Here is an 18,320-nt window from a genome sequence, read left to right on the forward strand (position 1 = left end):
TGAACCCATGCTAACTTAAGCATCGGAGTGTCATTGCAGGTACAACCACCAACCACTCCACATATCAAGCTCGGGTCCCTGACCCCAACCTCGGGCCTCTCCAAGACGACCGAGCTACACGTTTCAGGTAACCCTCGGAACAGTTTGCTTGCTCACAATCACCTTCTTCTCCTATGTTTACTCTTTCTTGAGCTGATGATGAGGTGATGGCTGCTGCAACTTAGTTCTCATCCACCTTCTTGGTAAGATCTACTAGCTGCTTGGTGATCATCTTATTTTGTGCTAACAATACATCCATGTGGTTCAGCTCCATTACTCCTCTGGTGTTACTTCTTTCGAAGGCATAGAAGTAGTCATTTTTAGCAACTATTTCAATGACATCCATGGCTTCTTCAATGGTTTTCTTCTTGTTTAGAGAGCCTCCTGATGAATGATCCACATCCTTCTTTGACTCATAGGAAAGACCTTCATAGAAGATGTGAAGTTGAACCCACTCATTAAACATCTCTGGTGGGCATCTCCTTGTCAGGTCTTTGAATCTCTCCCATGCTTCATAAAGTGTCTCACCATCTTGTTGTCTAAAAGTTTGCACCTCAGTTCTTAGCCTATTGATCCTTTGAGGAGGGTAAAATATTGCCAGAAACTTGTTCACCACTTCTTCCCAATTAGTTAAGCTCTCGTTTGAGAAGGATTCAAGCCATTTGAATGCCTTGTCCCTGAGTGAAAAAGGGAACAAGAGCAACCTATAGACATCTGGGTGGACTCCATTGGACTTCGCTGTGTCACAAATCCTCAAGAAGGTGGTCAAATATTGATTAGGATCTTCTTGAGCACCTCCTCCAAATGAGCAATTATTCTGCAGAAGAGTGATGAGCTGGGGTTTTAGCTCGAAATTGTTGGCATGTATGGTGGGCTTCTGAATGCTGCTTCCACAGTTCCCTGGATTAGGATTGATATAGGATCCTAAGACTCTCCTTTCTTGCCCAGCCCGGTTTGCATGGCCCTCTCTGACATGATTATGAGCTTCTCCTTCATGATTGTTCTCCAAATTCTCTTCCATGTTGGGTTCAAAATACTCTTCCTCTCCTTCCTCAGCACCAATAATCCTTTTTCCTCTTGCTTCCCTTCTTAGTCTCCAAAGGGTTCTTTCAGGTTCTGAATCAAAGAATGTTGAAACCCCTTCTCTTCTCCCTGTCATACAACAAACAGATTGCACAACAGGAGATAAAATGAAGAAACTATTCTTGTTAGAGTAATTGTTAGTGCGAGTGATGCAAATTATCAAACAGTTAGTGGGTTAGTGAGCAGAATTGTAATCAAAAGAGGAAAGAACGAAAAAATAAAAGAGGGTGCAGGGGGTGAGAAAGAAATTAAAATAAAATAAAAGAAATTAACTGAATAAACTAAACAAACAGAAAAATGCTCAATCTAGTGATCTTCAAACTTAATCATTGTTGATTCAAAATCAATCCCCGACAACGGCGCCATAAACTTGATGCATGAAAACTTGTCTCTCAACAAATTTTCCTTCGGCAAGTATACCGAATTGTCGTCAAGTAAAACTCACAATAGAGTGAGGTCGAATCCCACAAGGATTGATTGGTCAAGCAACTTTAGTTAGAAGAATGTGCTAGTTGAGCTAAACAGAATTTAGATTGGGATGCAGAAATTTAAATGACTGGAAAGTAAATAATAGAAATTAAAGTGCAGAATCTTAGATGGGGATTTGGGGTAATGAGCATGAAATTAAATGGCAGAAAGTAAAGAGAATGGGTAAGATCAGAAATGGGAAAATCATTGGGTTCAGGAGATGTTGCATTCTCCGGATCAAGTTCATTCTCATCTCTTCCTCAATCAATGCATTCATTGATCTCCTTGGCAATCTTAAGTGATTGGATCCCAAATCCTTGGCAATCCAATCTCTCTAAGCTTGAACAATTGCCTAATTCCTTGATTTAATTGCTCATGGGAAGAGATGAAGTGTGGTCACTGATTATACCATATGTGTTTCCAAATCAAAGTGTTGGGAGGATTACATGTCACTATATCCGCCCAAACCCCAATTTGGTCTAACATGAGAATGCATTTCTAGCATGATCTCCTCATCCATTTTCCAAGGCTCAAAGGAGATCCAATTACGGAGAGCTTCTTTTCCAAGACAACTAACCAATTGAATTAAGATTGAAAGCTTTCTAGTAAGATCAAAAGAAAAGAAAGAAGAAGAAGAATGAAAACTATAATTGATCCATCAAATTACAACAGAGCTCCCTAACCCAATGAAAGGGGTTTAGTTGTTCATAGCTCTAGAAATGGAAAATGGCAGAAAAGAAGAATTTATGCTAAAAGTGCAGAAATGTAAATCTATAGAGAGTAGTTCCCAAAAGTGCCAAGCTTCCCTATAGTTCAAAACTACTCCTATATATACTACTCCTCTTGATCTTCTAGTGAGTTCTTCAAGTCCTGGATGTGGGCTTTGGATCTTGAGTTGAAGCAGTTCTCATCTTTAGTGGGCCCAACTTGCAGAGAAAGATGAATTAGGCTTTGGGTATTTAGTAAGATTTAACATTGATTTCCATTGTGGGTTCGAGAACGTTAGTGGCATTCACTTTTTCCACTAACGTTCCAACCTCATATATCCACGTTAATTCCAACGTTAGTGGTCTTAACGTGACCACTAACGTTGCTTTCTCAAAACTTGGCTAACGTTATTTGGACTCACTTTTCCTAATAATGTCGGCTTATACCCCTTCGCAAACGTTAATGGGAATCACTTTTCCCATTAACGTTGCTTAGTGCCCCTATGTTCCTACGTTAGAGTCCATGTTAGTATATCTAACGTGACTCTTAACGTAGGTGTGATCCACCTTCGAGAGCGTTAGTGACACTCGCCTTTGTCACTAACGCTCCAAATGCCACATTTTCTACGTTAGAACTCACGTTAACTAAGTTAATGTGGCTCTTAACGTAGTAGTGAAACCACCTTCCAACGTTAGTGACAAAAGTGAGTGTCACTAACGTTGGCTCTTTGATCTCAACTCCACGTTAACTTTTACGTTAATAGTCTTAACGTGAAAGTTAACGTAGGCAATGCTAGGTGGTCCAACGTTAGTGACAAAAGTGAGTGTCACTAACGTTTGCTTTTGTTTCTTCTTCCACGTTAGAGTTCACGTTAACTAAGTTAACGTGACTCTTAACGTGGATCATTGCCAAGTTCTCCAACGTTAGTGGTGTTCACTTTTACCATTAACGTTGGAGTTCCTTCTTCTTCTACGTTAACTACCACGTTAACTTAGTTAATGTGGCAAGTAATGTGAGCTTTGGGTGGCTTCGCAGGCATTATTGGTGATCACTTTTCTCATTAACGTTGCAAGCTTTACCGTTCCACGTTAATGTTCACGTTAACTAGGTTAACGTGAATACTAATGTGGTTCTTCCTTGCTTCCTTTTTGCCCTGAAAACAAGCAATTAAAGTGCATCAAAGCTCTAGCCAAAGTCATGAGATTATGCATCATCAATTTATCATGCAATTCTAGCAAAATACTCATGAAATTATGAAAAGTTCACAAAAGTTGCTTGAATCAAAGTGTAAGTGTAATTTCATCCAAAACTTGCCTTATTTACTAAGAAAATGCATGAAACTACCCTAAAACAGTAAAGAAAAGGTCAGTGAAACTGGCCTAGATGCCCTGGCATCACCATCTCCCCCTTACTCTTAAAGCCACAGAGAGCTCTAAGTTGACCATCCGTCTCCAGTAGCCCATATTCAAGTGGGAAAGTAAAGGTCAAGAATAAGAATTTTTCCCACTTGAACGTTGTGTTGGACGGTAATGGCCTTAGGAGAGGTGTTTCTAATGATTTTGCAAGCTCCACTCCCTTATGATCTTTTTTGAATTCTTCCACCTCCTTGTAAGCTTCTTCAATTTTAACCTCTTCCTCTTGGTAGCTTTCTTCCAATTCAATCTCCTCTTTACTGCTTTCCAAGGACATGGGAAGTTGTGCTTCTTCTTCTTTAATTGGGTCAAGTCCAATGGGAGAGGATTCAATTGTAGATAAGGATTCATTAATGATTGAGTCCATCTCTTGATCAACCTCTTCAAAGTCTTCAACCAGGCTATGCCTTGGAGGTTGTACACTCTTCTCAACATCAATTTCAAACGTCTTTGAAGGAGGCTCTATAACTTGACATTCCCATGGAGGTTCAGCATCTCCTAAGTCTTCAACCACTTCTTCCTCTTCAATAATTACTACTTCGTCCAGTTGTTTTAGTATAAAATCGTACTCCTCCTTGATGATTTCCTTTCCATGACGACTCCCTTCAACTATTCCTTTATCTTCAATGGTCTCTCCTACCTCCACATTTTGGGCTTCCTCTTGCTCCTCTGGAAATAAGGTCACGTGTAACCGATCCATTGCGTCCCTAAGACGATCCCTTCTCTCTTATTCCATGTCAGTAGTATAATTGGGATCAGGTTGCTCTTGGATTGATGGATGTGGGTGCTCTTCCATGGAGGGTGGTGATGGGATGGACATATCATTATGTGGTTGAAAAGGAAGTGCACTAGAGCTTGAGGGTTAAATATTGGAGGTAGAGGGGTGGTCCATGTGGGATATAAGATTTTAGAGTTTAGAGGTGAGATCAACGAGAGTGGTAAGTGTGTTTTCCATGGAGGTTTAAGGTGGATAGGAGGGTTCATTTGTTGGGGACAGGACTCATAACACGGAGGTGATTCCTCTTGATAAGGATGTGGGGATGGTGTATATTGAGGTGGTGGTTCTAAGTATGGCTCATATGGTGGTTGGTATGGTGGATAAGAATTAGGGTCATATGGAGGTGAATAGTGGAAAGGGGCTTGTGAGTGTGGTGGTTTAAAGTTATGTTGAAGAGGTGGTTCATAAGCATATGGTGGGGCTTGTTGATAGCTACAAGGGGGTCCACCATATCCAACATCTTGGTACGCACCCTGGAATAGTTCTTGACCATAGTAACTTGGTGGAGGTTGGTTGTCACGAAAGGGTCCACCATAACTATTGTCTGGATATGCATCATGGAATGGTTGTTGGTTATAGCGCATTGGAGGGGGTTGTTTGATGAGCGGATATTTTATACGCTTTTTGGGGGTAATTTCATGTAGATTTTAGTATGTTTTAATTAGTTTTTGGTAGAATATTATTAGTTTTTAGGAAAAAATCATATTTCTGGACTTTACTATGAGTTTATGTGTTTTTCTGTGATTTCAGATATTTTCTGGCTGAAATTGAGGGAGTTGAGCAAAAATCTGAGTTAGGCTGAAAAAGGACTGCTGATGCTGTTGGATCCTGACCTCCCTGCACTCGGAATGGATTTTTTGGAGCTAAAGGAGTCCAATTGGTGCGCTCTCAACGGCTTTGGAAAGTAGACATCCAGGGCTTTCCAGCAATATATAATAGTCCATACTTTGCGCGAAGATAGACGACGTAACTTGGCGTTGAACGCCAAGTACATGCTGCTGTCTGGAGTTAAACGCCAGAAACACGTCATGATCCGGAGTTGAACGCCCAAAACACGTTATAACTTGGAGTTCAACTCCAAGAAAGGCCTTAACTCATGGATAGCTTTAGTCTCAGCCCCAGCACACACCAAGTGGGCCCCAGAAGTGGATTTCTGCACCAATTATCTTAGTTTACTCATATTCTGTAAACCTAGGTTACTAGTTTACTATTTAAACAACTTTTAGAGATTTATCTTGTACCTCATGACATTTTCAGATCTGAATTTTATATACTTTGACGGCATGAGTCTCTAAACTCCATTGTTGGGGGTGAGGAGCTCTGCAGCGTCTCGATGAATTAATGCAATTGTTTCTATTTCACTCAAACGTGTGTATGTTCCTATCTAAGATGTTCATTTGCGCTTAATTGTGAAGGAGATGATGATCCGTGACACTCATCACCTTCCTCAACCCATGAACGTGTGCTTGACAAACACCTCCGTTCTATATCAGAATGAATGAGCATCTCTTAGCTTCCTTAATCAGAATCTTCGTAGTATAAGCTAGAACTGATGGCGGCCATTCTTGAGGATCCGGAAAGTCTAAACCTTGTCTGTGGTATTTCGAGTAGGATTCAAGGATTGAATGGCTGTGACGAGCTTTAAACTCGCGATTGCTGGGCGTGATGATAAACGCAAAAGGATCAATGGATCCTATTCCAACATGATCGAGAACCGACAGCTGATTAGCCGTGCTGTGACAGAGCATCTGGAACGTTTTCACTGAGAGGATGGGAAGTAGCCACTGACAACGGTGACACCCTACATACAGCTTACCGTAGACGGGCTTTACAAACAATTGAGTTGAATATTACATTGCAGAAACTCATAGGACAAAGCATCTCCAAAACTCCAACATATTCCCCATTACTTCACAACAAGTAACGATTTTATTCTCTTTCATTTTTCCAATCTAATAATTCCCATTGATAATTTTGATTGATATCCTGACTAAGAATAATAAAATAAACATAGCTTGCTTCAAACCAATAATCTCCGTGGGATCGACCCTTACTCACGTAAGGTATTACTTGGACGACCCAGTGCACTTGCTGGTTAGTTGTACGGATTACAAATTCGTGCACCAAGTTTTTGGCGCCGTTGCCGGGGATTGTTCGAGTTTGAACAACTAAAGGTTTATTTTATTTCTTAGATTAGGAATAATTTATTTTTATTGTTATAGAGTCGTTAAATCCTGATAGGATAGTTTGTTTTCAAAAAAAATTTCTTTTCAAAAATATTATTTTTCTTAATTAATTGTTAATTTTCGTGGGTTTAGTGTCTTGTTCTAAGTTTGGTGTTAATTGCATATTTTATATTTTTCTTTAAAATTTCGAACTTGTATTCTTTGTTCTTCATTGATCTTCAAGTTGTTCTTGTTTATTTTTCTTGTTTGATCTTGAGTTTTTCTTGTTTTGTGTCTTTTCTTGTTTTTCTTGTACTTTTTCAAAATATTAACTTTCAAAAATTTTATACTTTTATCCATAAAATCAATACTGAAGTTACTGCCCAATTGGTTGGAGCTTTAGTAGTTGTTCTTGATAATTGGGTATCTTCTTTGGAATCTTTTTCAAAAATAATTTTTCTTTGATTGAATCTTGTGCCAAACTCTAAGTTTGGTGTTTCCTTGTTAATTTTTCTTAAATTTTCAAAAATTTGTCTTGGTTTTCTAAAAATTTTAAGTTTGGTGTTCTTTCTTTTGTTCTTGGTGTTCTTGTGAATCTTCAAGGTGTTCTTGAGTCTTTCTGGTGTTTTGATCTTAAAATTTTTAAGTTTGGTGTTCCTTGGTGTTTTTCCTCCAAAATTTTCGAAAATAAGGAGCATTGGATCTAAAAAAATTTTAAGTCTTGTGTCTTTTGTGTGTTTTTCTCTTTCATCATAAAATTCAAAATTCAAAAAAAAAAAATAAATATCTTTTCTAACTAATTTTGAACTACTTTTTCGAAAGTTTTATATAAAAATTCAGATTTCAATTCCAAAATATTTTCAATTTCTTTTATTTATTTCGTTTTTTTATTTTTTTATTTATTTTATTTTATAAAATAAATTTTTATAAAATAAATAATATCAACATACATATCATCTCTTTTATTCCATCATGGAATTAAGTGGGAATGAACAGTCCAGGAGGACTCTGGGGTCATATGCTAACCCCACTACTGCTTCATATGGGAGTAGTATCTGTATACCCTCCATTGGAGTTAGTAGCTTTGAGTTGAATCCTCAGCTTATTATCATGGTGCAGCAAAACTGCCAGTATTCTGGTCTTCCACATGAAGAACCTACAGAGTTTCTAGCACAATTTTTACAAATTGCTGACACAGTACATGATAAGGAAGTAGATCAGGATGTCTACAGATTATTACTGTTTCCATTTGCTGTAAAAGATCAAGCTAAGAGGTGGTTAAATAACCAGCCTAAGAACAGCATAAAAACATGGAAACAGCTGTCAGAAAAATTTCTGAATCACTATTTCCCTCCAAAACGGATGACACAGCTAAGGCTAAGCATCCAAGGCTTCAAACAAGGAGACAATGAATCCTTTTATGATGCCTGGGAGAGATACAGAGAGATGCTAAGAAAATGCCCCTCTGAAATGTTTTCAGAGTGGGTGCAATTAGACATCTTCTACTATGGGCTTACAGAAAAAGCTCAGATTTCTCTAGACCACTCAGCTGGTGGATCTATACATATGAGAAAAACAATTGAAGAAGCTCAAGAGCTTATTGACACAGTTGCCAGAAATCAGCATATGTACCTAAGCAGTGGACTTTCCATGAAAGAAGAAGCTAAAACAGTAACTGCTGAACTCAGTCCTGTGGATCAGGCTAATGAAATCAATCAGCAATTAGACTTTCTAACCAAGCAGCTAGCCAAATTCAAGGAAATACTACAGGAAACAAGAATGGCTAACAGGAATATGGAAGTACAGTTAAAGCAAACAGAAAGGCAACTATCAAAACAAATAGCAGAAGAATGCCAAACAATTCAATTAAGAAGTGGGAAAACATTAAATACCTCACTTCAAAGCAGCAGGAAGCCAAGAAATAAACAAATGGCTACTCAAAACCCCTCTGAGGACAATCAGAGCCCAGAGAGGAATAAGGCTGGCGCTGAACGCCCAGCCCATGCTCATTCCTGGCGTTCAACGCCAGAAACAAGCAGGAATCCGGCATTGAACGCCCATGGGGAGCTCAGTTCTGGCGTTCAGACGCCAGTAACAAATGAGGAGTTGGCGTCTAACGCCACTCCAGCTTCCACCCCTGGCATTCAAATGCCAGTGGGGGATCAATCACATACAAGTGTTGATAACAACCCTTCTAAAAAGGCTTCCCAACCCACTTCAACAGGTAATAAACCTGCAGCAACTACGGTTGAGGAATACAAAGCCAAAATGCCTTATCCTCAAAAACTCTGCCAAGCGGAACAGGATAAGCAATTTGCCCGCTTTGCAGACTATCTCAGGACTCTTGAAATAAAGATTCCATTTGCAGAAGCACTTGAGCAAATACCCTCTTATGCTAAGTTCATGAAAGAGATCTTAAGCCATAAGAAGGATTGGAGGGAGACTGAAAAAGTTTACCTCACTGAAGAATGCAGTGCAGTCATTCTGAAAAGCTTACCTGAGAAGCTTAAAGATCCCGGGAGCTTTATGATACCATGCACATTAGAGGGTACTTGTACCAAGCAAGCTTTATGTGATCTTGGGGCCAGTATCAACCTAATACCTGCATCTACTATCAGAAAGCTTGGTTTGACTGAAGAAATCAAACCAACCAGGATATGTCTTCAACTTGCTGATGGCTCCATTAAATACCCATCAGGCGTGATTGAAGACATGATTGTCAATGTTGGGCCATTTGCCTTTCCTACTGACTTTGTGGTGCTGGAAATGGAGGAGCACAAGAGTGCAACTCTCATTCTAGGAAGACCTTTCCTAGCAACTGGCCGAACCCTCATTGACGTCCAAAAAGGGGAAGTAACCTTAAGAGTCAATGAGGAGGAGTTCAAGTTGAATGTTGTCAAAGCCATGCAATATCCAGACACCCCAAATGACTGCATGAGTGTTAATATCATTGACTCTCTGGTAAGAGAGGTCAATATGGCTGAGAGTATCGAATCAGAGCTAGAAGACATCTTTAAAGATGTTCAGCCTGATCTGGAGGAATCAGAGAAAATAATAGAACCTCTAAAAATCCCTCAGGAAGAGGAGAAACCTCCAAAAACCGAGCTCAAACCATTACCACCATCCCTGAAATATGCATTTCTGGGAGAAGGTGAGACCTTCCCTGTAATCATAAGCTCTACCTTAGAGCCACAGGAAGAAGAAGCACTAATTCAAGTGCTAAGGACACACAAGACAGCTCTTGGGTGGTCCATCAGTGATCTTAAGGGCATTAGCCCAGCCAGATGTATGCACAAGATCCTATTGAAGGGTGACGCCAAACCAGTGGTCCAACCACAAAGGCGGCTGAATCCAGCCATGAAAGAAGTGGTGCAGAAAGAGGTCACTAAATTACTAGAGGCTGGGATTATTTATCCTATTTCTGCAGCCCTTGGGTGAGCCCTGTCCAAGTTGTCCCTAAGAAAGATGGCATGACAATGGTTCATAATGAAAAAAATGAACTGGTTCCTACAAGAATAGTTACAGGGTGGCGTATGTGTATTGATTATAGAAGGCTCAATACAGCCATCAGAAAGGATCATTTTCCTTTACCATTCATAGACCAGATGCTAGAAAGACTGGCAGGTCATGAATACTACTGCTTCCTGGATGGATATTCAGGTTATAATCAAATTGCAGTAGATCCAAAAGATCAAGAGAAAATGGCATTCACATGTCCATCTGGAGTATTTGCATACAGAAGGATGCCATTTGGCCTGTGCAATGCACCTGCAACCTTTCAGAGGTGCATGCTCTCAATTTTCTCTAATATGGTGGAAAAATTTCTGGAAGTCTTCATGGATGACTTTTCAGTATTTGGAGACTCATTCAGCTCCTGTCTTGACCATTTAGCACTTGTTCTAAAGAGATGCCAAGAGACTAACCTGGTTTTAATCTGGGAAAAATGTCACTTCATGGTGACTGAAGGAATTGTCCTTGGGCACAAAATCTCGAACAAGAGAACAGAGGTGGATCAATCTAAGGTAGAGGTAATTGAAAAATTACCACGACCTGCCAATGTTAAGGCAATCAGAAGCTTTCTGGGGCATGCAGGATTCTATAGGAGGTTTATAAAGGATTTTTCAAAAATCGCCAAACCTCTGAGCAACCTGCTAGCTGCTGACACGCCATTTATCTTTGATAAAGAGTGTCTGCAGGCATTTAAGACTCTGAAAGCTAAATTGGTCACAGCATCAATCATCTCTGCACCAGACTGGACATTACCATTTGAATTGATGTGTGATGCCAGTGACCATGCCATTGGTGCAGTGTTGGGACAGAGGCATGACAAGCTTCTACACGTCATTTACTATGCCAGTCATGTTTTAAATGACGCACAGAAGAATTACACAACCACAGAAAAAGAGCTGCTTACAATGGTTTACGCCATTGACAAGTTCAGATCCTATTTGGTATGATCAAAAGTGATTGTGTACACTGATCATGCTGCTCTTAAATATCTACTCACAAAGCAGGATTCAAAACCCAGAATCATCAGATGGGTGTTGCTTCTGCAAGAGTTTGATATAGAAATAAGAGACAGAAAAGGGACAGAAAACCAAGTAGCAGATCACCTGTCCCGAATAGAACCAGTAGAAGGGGTGTCCCTCCCTCTCACTGAGATCTCTGAAACCTTTCCGGATGAGCAACTTTTTGCCATCCAGGAAGTGTCATGGTTCACAGATATTGCAAACTACAAGGCAATGAGATTCATATCCAAAGAGTACAGTAGGCTACAATCTAAGAAATTGATCACAGATGCAAAGTACTATCTTTGGGATGAACCATATCTCTTCAAGAGATGTGCAGACGGAGTAATCCGTAGATGTGTGCCTAAGGAAGAGGCGCAGAAGATTCTATGGCACTGCCATGGATCACAGTATGGAGGACATTTTGGAAGTGAGCGAACAGCCACAAGAGTCCTCCAATGTGGCTTCTACTGGCCTACTCTTTCTAAAGATTCCCGAGCGTTTGTACTTAATTGTGACAGTTGCCAAAGATCTGGCAATCTGCCTCACAGTTATGCCATGCCTCAACAAGGAATCTTGGAGATTGAGTTGTTTGATGTATGGGGTATTGACTTCATGGGACGTTTCCCACCATCATACTCAAACACTTATATTCTGGTGGCAGTGGATTATGTATCCAAATGGGTGGAGGCTATTGCAACACCCACTAATGACACTAAAACAGTGTTAAAATTCCTCCAGAAACACATCTTCAGTAGATTTGGTACTCCTAGAGTATTAATCAGTGATGGGTGCAGTCATTTTTGCAATAAACAGCTTTACTCTGCTTTGGTTCGTTATGGAGTTAGCCACAGGGTAGCCACTCCATACCATCCACAGACTAATGGGCAAGCTGAAGTCTCAAATAGAGAACTCAAAAGAATCCTGGAACGGACTGTAATTAACCGTAGAAGGGATTGGGCAAGGAGCTTGGATGATGCTCTGTGGGCATACAGAACAGCATTCAAGACCCCTATAGGGACCTCTCCATACCAGCTTGTGTATGGAAAGCCATGTCACTTGCCAGTGGAACTGGAACACAAGGCCTACTGGGCAACCAGATTCTTGAACCTTGATGCCAAGTTAGCTGGAGAAAAACGTTTACTCCAGCTAAATGAGCTAGAGGAATTTAGACTCAATGCTTTCGAGAATGCAAAAATATACAAAGAGAAAGCGAAAAGATGGCATGATAAGAAATTATCATCCAGAGTCTTTGAGCCAGGGCAGAAAGTTCTGCTATTTAATTCTAGGCTCAAATTATTCCCTGGGAAATTAAAATCCCGGTGGAGAGGTCCATATGTAATTACAAGTGTATCACCATATGGATACGTAGAGCTTCAGGATAATGAATCTAACAAAAAGTTCATTGTTAATGGACAGAGAGTTAAACATTATCTTGAAGGCAATTTTGAGCAAGAATGCTCAAAACTGAGACTTGATTAAAAGCTCAGTAATAGTCCAGCTAATGACATTAAAGACGCGCTTGCTGGGAGGCAACCCAGCCATTCACAAAATTTAATTTTATTTGTTTTTTCTAATTGATTAAGTTTTACAGGTATATGCCAGAGTATCTTCAAAAGGTGAAATAGCAATTGATTGAATTCACAGATTTACAGGGAAATTTGGAAAGCTTACTGGCATCAAAAAGCCAGTAAGAAACGTTTTGGGCGTTGAACGCCCAAAAGAAGCACCCACTGGGCGTTCAACGCCAGTAAGGGTAGCCATCTGGGCGTTAAACGCCAGAGAGGAGCATCTTCTGGGCGTTGAACGCCAGAAAGAAGCACCTTCTGGGCGTTTAACGCCAGATTGATAGCATCATGGGCGTTCAGAAAAATGCCCAGTGACAAAGGACTTCCTGGCGTTCAACGCCAGAAAAAAGCAGCAGCTGGGCGTTGAACGCCCATGAGAAGCAACATTTGGGCGTTAAACGCCCAAAACATGCAGCGTTTGGGCGTTTAACGCCAGGATGGTGGGGAGGAGGTAAAATTCGTTTTTCTTCAAAAATTTTCTAATTTTTATGTTTTAATTCATGATTTCTTGCATAAACATGTTTCCAAATATCATCCTTCAATTTCAAAAATTTTAATCCTAATTTCTTAAATCTCTAATTTCTAAAATCCCTACTTCAAAAATTTTACATGCATCTTAATCCATAAGGATAATTAATTTTCAATCCAATCCAACTCTTTTTCCAATCTCTTTTCAAACTTCATTATCTTTTAAAATCTTTTTCAAATTATATATATTTCAAATTTATTTTTAAAAAATCATTCATATCTTTTTTCTAAATTATATCCTTTCCTTATCATGTTTATCTTTTATAAATCATATCTTTTATCTTATATCTTTTTCTTATTTTCGAATTACCCAACCCCTCCCTTTATAACCACTTTCGGCGCCCCTCTCCTCATCCACCATTCCACACTTGCTCTCCTCCTATTCCTCTTCTCTCTTCTCTTTTGCTTGAGGACAAGCAAACCTCTAAGTTTGGTGTGCTTATCCGTGATCACAAAAACATTCTCACTTTGATCGTGGCCCCTAAAGGAAAACAACCTAACCCAAGAGGCAAGAAAGAGAATATTCCAAAGCCACTTTGGAATCAAGGGAAGTTCTTAACTAAAGAACATTCAGACCACTACTACAAAATAATGAGTCACAGATCAGTGATCCCGGAAGTTAAATTTGACCTGAAGGAAGATGAATATCCAGAGATCCAAGAGCAAATTCGAAACAGGAACTAGGAAATCCTAGCCAATCCTGAAACGAAAGTGGGAAGGAACATGGTTCAGGAGTTCTATGCTAATCTATGGCAGACAGACAGGCAAAGAATAATTGGAGCTGCTCTCTATGACCATCGGACCTTAGTCAGAGGAAAGATTGTTCATATCTATCCTGACAAAATCAGGGAGATCTTTAAACTCCCTCCACTGAAAGATGACCCATACTCCTTTAATAGGAGAATGATGAGGGTAAATAAAGGTCTGGACAAGATTCTAGAGGATATATGCATCCCCGAAGCCAGGTGGACCACCAGCACGACTGGCATCCCAAATCAACTCAAAAGAGAAGATCTCAAACCAGTAGCCAGAGGCTGGCTGAATTTTATTGGGCGTTCCATATTACCCACCAGCAATCGTTCTGAAGTTACTGTTAAAAGAGCAGTGATGATTCACTGCATCATGTTGGGAAAAGAAGTAGAAGTTCATCAACTGATCTCGTGTGAATTATACAAAATAGCAAACAAGAATTCCAAGGACGCCAGATTGGCCTATCCAAGCTTAATTTCTATGCTCTGCAGAGATGCCGGAGTGAAGATGGGAATAACAGAGTATATCTCAGTTGAAAAGCCAATCACTAGAATATCAATGGACAGACAACAGCTGCAGGATGATCCAATCAAGAGGAGAGCACAGGAAGTCCTCCCAGAACTTCCTCAATTCGAATATTGGGAACATATTGAAGCATCTATTTCCAAATTGCAAGAGGCTATGAACCAAATAAAGGAAGAACAGAACAATCAAAGTAGCATGCTTTGCAAACTGCTTAAGGAACAGGAAGAGTAAGGGCGTGATTTAAGGGAACTGAAGCGCCAAAAATTAATCCTTGAAAAGCACCCCATAGACTAGAGGAACATCTACTTCTCAAAACACAGGTTGCTGAGTTTTAATTTTAGCTTTAACTCTGTGATAGTGTTATTATAGAAATTTACCTTAGAAGATATATAGTAGTAGTAGTAGTAATTAGCATATCTATTCTGGTTTTATTTCCAATTAAGTTATAATTTATTTTTCTCATCATCATCGGACATGAATAAAGTAGTAAATTTTTAGAATAAAGAAGTAATTTATATTTTTCGAGTTCTTAATAATAAAAATTATAATTAATTACATGTGGTGGCAATACTTTTTGTTCTCTGAATGAATGCTTGAACAGTGCATAATTTTTATCTTGAATTTTATGAATATTGGCTCCTGAAAGAATGAGGAACACGAAAAATATTATTGATGATCTGAAAAATCATGAAATTGATTCTTGAAGCAAGAAAAAGCAGTCAACAAAAAATTACAAGAAATCATTGGATCAAGAAAAGGAATAAGAGCCAACAGCCCTTAAAACCAAAAGGCAAGGGTGAAAAGGATCCAAGGCTTTGAGCATCAATGGATAGGAGGGCCTAAGGAAATAGTTCCAGGCCTAAGCGGCTAAATCAAGCTGTCCCTAACCATGTGCTTGTGGCATGCAGGTCCAAGTTAAAAACTTGAGACTGAGTGGTTAAAGTCGTGATCCAAGGTAAAAAGAGTGTGCTTAAGAGCTCTGGACACCTCTAACTGGGGACTTTAGCAAAGCTGAGTCACAATCTGAAAAGGTTCACCCAATCATGTGTCTGTGGCACTTATATATCAGGTGGTAATACTGGAAAACAAAGTGCTTAGGGCCACAGCTAAGACTCATAAAGTAACTGTGTTCAAGAATCAACATACTACACTAGGAGAATCAATAATACTTTCTGAATTCTGAGTCCTATGGATGCCAATCATTCTGAATTTCAAAGGATAGAGGGAGATGCCAAAACTATTCAGAAACAAAAAGCTACAAGCCCCGCTCATCTAATAAGAATTTGAGCTTCATTTAAAACTCTAAGATATTATTACTTCTTAAATTCTTTTTCATCCTATTTTATTTATCTAGTTGCTTGAGGACAAGCAATATTTTAAGTTTGATGTTGTGATGAGCGGATATTTTATACGCTTTTTGGGGGTAATTTCATGTAGTTTGGTGTTTGTCACAAGTAATAAATCCCTAATAAAATTGATAACCGAAGTATTTAAACCTCAAATCGTCTCTCAAGAAATTGTAGGGAAGTGTTCTTATTATTGGTTATGAGTTGTGTAAATTGGGGTTTTGGGGATGAGAAATAAGAAGAGAAAATTACAGAGAAAATAAATAATAACAATAAAGAGCCTTGACTAGGAGAAGATTAATCAGAAGTTCTATCCTTGTTGGACGTTCCCAAGATCAGTTAATAATTGATTGTTGTTTCTACTGAGTTACCCCTTATCTAATAAAGGAAAGTTAAGTAGGGAGCCAACTTCTATTCACAAGTGCTAATCCTCTCCCTCGGGAAAAATTAGCGTTAGTAACTAGAGTGCTAGCCAACAACTTCCAATTACTAATTAATTCTTGAGTATTCCAACTCAAGGGTCTCCTCTTAATCAACTCCCAAGTCAAGTTGGGAGCTAGAATATCAACATTAATACCATCTTCCTTGTTATGAAAACGGAATAGAAAAGAGACATGATAATTGGAATAAAATTGGAAGCAGTTAAATAAATAATAAAATTAAATTCATAAAAGCAATCCAATTGTAACTCTGAACAAGGATTAAGAATATGGAAGAATAAGTGACAAGTAAGGAGCAAACTAGAATGATGAAGTCCCCAGTGGAGGTAGTAACTTTGTAAATATCCAATACAACAGCATGAAACTAGGAATCATAAATCCTAGAGAGAGGAGAGAGCCTCTCTCTTTAAACTACATCTAAATTATAAAAAGTGAATAATGAGAAGTGAATGATTGAATGAATCTCATTCCCCCACTTTGTAGCCTCTAATCTGTATTTTATGGGCCAAAAACTGGGTCAAAAATAGTCCAAAAATCACTAGGGGCAATTTTTGATACGTACAGGTTGCGGCTCTGTCACGCGTACACGTCGCCCACGCGTACGCGTTGCTTATCTGCGGTACAATCCACGCGTACGCGTGCTTCACGCATGCGCGTCACCCAACAGCCAGGAAACTATAGCAAATTATATATCGTTGCGAAGCCCCATATGTTAGCTTTTCAACGCAACTGAAATCGTCTCATTTGGACCTTTTTAGCTCAAGTTATGACCGTTTGAGTGCAAAGAGGTCAGGCTGGACAGCTCAGCAATTTCTTCAGTTTCTTGTATTTCTTCCACTTTTGCATGCTTCCTTTCCATCCTCTAAGCCATTCCTACCCCGTAATCTCTGAAAACACTTAACACACATATCAAGGCATCGAATGGTAATGAAAGAGGATTAAAATTAGCTAAATTAAGACCAAAGAAACATGTTTTCAATCATAGTACAAAATCAGGAAGGAAAATGTAAAACATGCGAATTCAATGAATAAGTGAGATTCATGGATAAAATTCACTCAATAAAACACAAGATGTGCCACAAAATAGTGGTGCATTAGCATTATTAATAAGCTCCATGACAGATTAAATTCTTGGAAAGCCTCCTCTGTCTCCCTGGCTAGAAAGAACAACTCTAGTGATATCCGTTCTTTCATCTATACCTTTATATAATATGCAATCTACTATATTACCTGCTGCTACCTGTAATTATATTGATCGTATCTGTAGGAATTTTATTTGGGGCGACACAGACCAAAATAAGAAGATTCATCTCCTTAATTGGAAGAAGATTTGTGAGCCAAAGCAATCTGGTGAGTTGGTATTAGACATGCAGGCCACATGAATCAAGCCTTTATGATGAAGGCCGACTGGGGGCTTATAGCGAGGAAATATGATCTCTGGGCTAGAGTCCTCCAATCAAAGTATGGTTACGTCAATGACATTATGCCTAGAGTGGCTAAAACACGAAGCAACCCCAATCTTTGGAAGGGTATCTGTGCCTCTTGGGATACGTTGAACGCAATTGCATTTGGAGAGTTGGCGATGGATCCCAAATTCACCTCTGGGATGACTACTGGGTCCCGGGTGTGGGACGCCTAAGTAATTCCTCCAACCAGGTAAGTAATAGTTTCAACTTCTCTGAGGTGCTGATGGACTTTCTTGATATCTCAAGGCAGTAGAATGTGGGAAAACTTCAATGGCTGCTACCAGAGGATATCATCAAGAAGATTATTGCCACCTCTCCCCTTCCCTTTGGAAGGAAGCTGACCACATAGCCTGGCGGCCTTCCTCGGATGGGTCCTTTAGTACAAAGTCAGCATACCAGGTGACCATGGAGGACCAACATATTTCAAATAATAACTTCTGGTTGGTGTGGAATTGGTAGGGCCCTGAGTGTATCAGAACCTTTCTTTGGCTGGTAACACACAATGCAATACTTACAAATTTAGAAAGAAGGTGGAG

At 39.4% G+C, this 18,320-nt stretch overlaps 1 non-coding gene across 1 annotated transcript; it reads left to right on the forward strand.

Annotated features, from left to right (window-relative positions):
• The first annotated feature begins 499 nt into the window (after positions 1-499).
• On the forward strand, positions 500-607 carry LOC112798427 (small nucleolar RNA R71). Its single transcript, XR_003200038.1, has one exon. It is a non-coding gene; the product is annotated as a small nucleolar RNA R71 (small nucleolar RNA).
• Positions 608-18,320: the final 17,713 nt, after the last annotated feature.

This window comes from Arachis hypogaea, chromosome 4 (assembly GCF_003086295.3).
Source record: "Arachis hypogaea cultivar Tifrunner chromosome 4, arahy.Tifrunner.gnm2.J5K5, whole genome shotgun sequence".
Taxonomy (NCBI): Eukaryota; Viridiplantae; Streptophyta; class Magnoliopsida; order Fabales; family Fabaceae; genus Arachis; species Arachis hypogaea.